Source organism: Dreissena polymorpha, chromosome 10 (assembly GCF_020536995.1).
Source record: "Dreissena polymorpha isolate Duluth1 chromosome 10, UMN_Dpol_1.0, whole genome shotgun sequence".
In the NCBI taxonomy this organism is placed as follows: domain Eukaryota; kingdom Metazoa; phylum Mollusca; class Bivalvia; order Myida; family Dreissenidae; genus Dreissena; species Dreissena polymorpha.
Window position 1 is genome coordinate 69,169,860 of NC_068364.1, and position 2,296 is coordinate 69,172,155.

Sequence of the window (2,296 nt, forward strand, 5' to 3'; positions counted from 1 at the left end):
GCCTCTGTAGCGCAGTTGGCAGCTCGTCAGTCTCATAATCTGAAGGTCGTGAGTTCGATCCTCACCCGGGACATTTAATTCTTTTTTCAGACAAGGGCATGTTTGTCTTGTAGTCCGCAGACATGTGGTATTTTTTCACTTAACTTGACATTAAGGTGTATACTAAATGTTACAATGTTTTTGTTAGGGGACACTGTACTGATGAAGAATCCTAATGATGCCGGGCTGGTATCTTTTGGGATTTGGAGAAATTCAAGATGATCTCCAAGATGGCAGCCATTTTCAGTCTTATTTGTTGAACATATAGATATGCATTATTCTATGTATTATAATGTTATTTTGATCTTGTTAGGCGTGTTAAATATGAATAAAGAAGTGCAATCGTGTTTTATATAACAAAACAATAAAGAAGGCGTACTGAATGCCTGTCATAATCAAGATGGCTGCTCAAAACTTGCCTCTAAAGACAAGTTACTTTTTTTTTTCTCATAACGATAATGAATATGAAAATATAATAAACTTAAGTAGCAATTAAGTGTTTGTAAGTGTTCTGTTCAATTAATTACAATAATGCGTGTGCAGAGTGAAGTATTACAACAACATATTGACCTATTCCTGACCATTGGAGAAAAGTTATATCGCCTTTGTGTACAGTATCAGCCACTTCGTCAAAGCTGTGATTTGTTTTATGAAATACACCGGTGTCAAACATGTCATTGAGCACATTATTTATCAGTTGAATTACCATAATACGTATATTTCAACCTTTGTTCTCCAAGGTCATGATTAGGTCACATTTTGCAAATATCATGGTATATAGAAGTATGTATACTAGTTTAGCTCAGGTTGTAATTTGTTCCCTAGCATAGAGTGATGCTCTTATGTAAATATTATTACAATTCCCATGTTTGTCTTTCATACCAAGAATAACATAACTCAATACACTAGTATTCTCCATCTTCCCTTTCTTATCAACTGTAAGTTATCTAACGGGCATCTATGTTCATTGTTAGATTCTATTATATCAACCTGAACCTTTGGAACGCGCAAACTATAGTACATGGTAGTCGCGCTCGATTGCATGAAGTGTTGAACATGGGCTATCGCTTGTACACCCACATAATGGATTCAGATCTTAGGGATCTGCATCTAATGCGTGTATCTACAAGCTTGTATGTGAGCACGTTTCGAATTTGCATTGAATGCTTCCATATCGGCAAAGTTGATAGCGATGACATAGCCCAACCCATCTGGCCTACCCTGGCTGCCCAAACTGTTTGTCTTGCAATAGCCGCTGTATTGGAATTTCCATCGCATGCTGAGAAACATCTTGTCGCTTTACAACTTCGTTCATACAAGTTGTCATATCGCCTAACAGTCTGATATAGTTTCCTGCGTTCAGCATTTTGATAACTGTACCCTCACTCATACCAAAATACCAAAATATCGAGCCACAGTATCGCATCTAGAGCAGACAGCAAGTCGGTGGCGATATTGCTATGATGACCGGTAATGAAAGCTTCAAGAAAACATGCAACAAAAAAACAAACACATTTGTATCCTCTGCTACAACAGAAATACAAGTGTGTTCTGCTACTACATCATAAACCATTCCCCTAAGTATAATAAACAAAGCTCATTAGTGTTGTTTTTAACCAGCTCGATTGATTATGAAAACTTTATATATTTCAGTGGGCGTATCGTGAGCTCCTTTGACAACAAACTTGTGTGTTGGAGTGCATAAGAGGTAAAATTCTTAATTAGTACTTAATTAGCATTACAAATAAGATATATCAGCTGTTGTTTGTTCTCAGCAACACCTAGTATAACTTTCTGCATTGGTAATGCCTTGTTATCCGTTAGTTTGTAGACTCTTGAGACTTTGGATTGTCTACCTTACTTCGCCATACTCTTGGTTCTCAACTCCATGTATCGCTAAAACACTAAGAAGACATCACTTAATGCAAATATGACATTTATTTAAATTGTGTGTTATATATCACTGGAAAATACATAAATTATTCCTATTCTGAGTTTTCCTGTTTCAGTAAACATAGCAATAGGTACTGGAGCCATAGCAAAAGGTACTGGTTTAGTATATGGTTAATGTCAATTTCCCTAGAACTAGCGTGTAAGCCAATCTTACTTGAATACAACAAATTGAAGTCATTCACTCTTGTGTTTGCCACACTAATGTGCTTTCAAGACATTACCTGGGTTTCAAACTGTTTAGATATCGAAAAATACGATTTTTTGACTATTAGTTTTCAAATTCCAAAATTTGTGATTCACCATT

General features: G+C 36.1%; 1 non-coding gene across 1 annotated transcript; it reads left to right on the top strand.

The window, feature by feature from the left end:
- Trnam-cau (transfer RNA methionine (anticodon CAU)) lies at nt 1–73 on the top strand. The gene has a single exon. It is a non-coding gene; the product is annotated as a tRNA-Met (tRNA).
- The last annotated feature ends 2,223 nt before the right edge of the window (nt 74–2,296 follow it).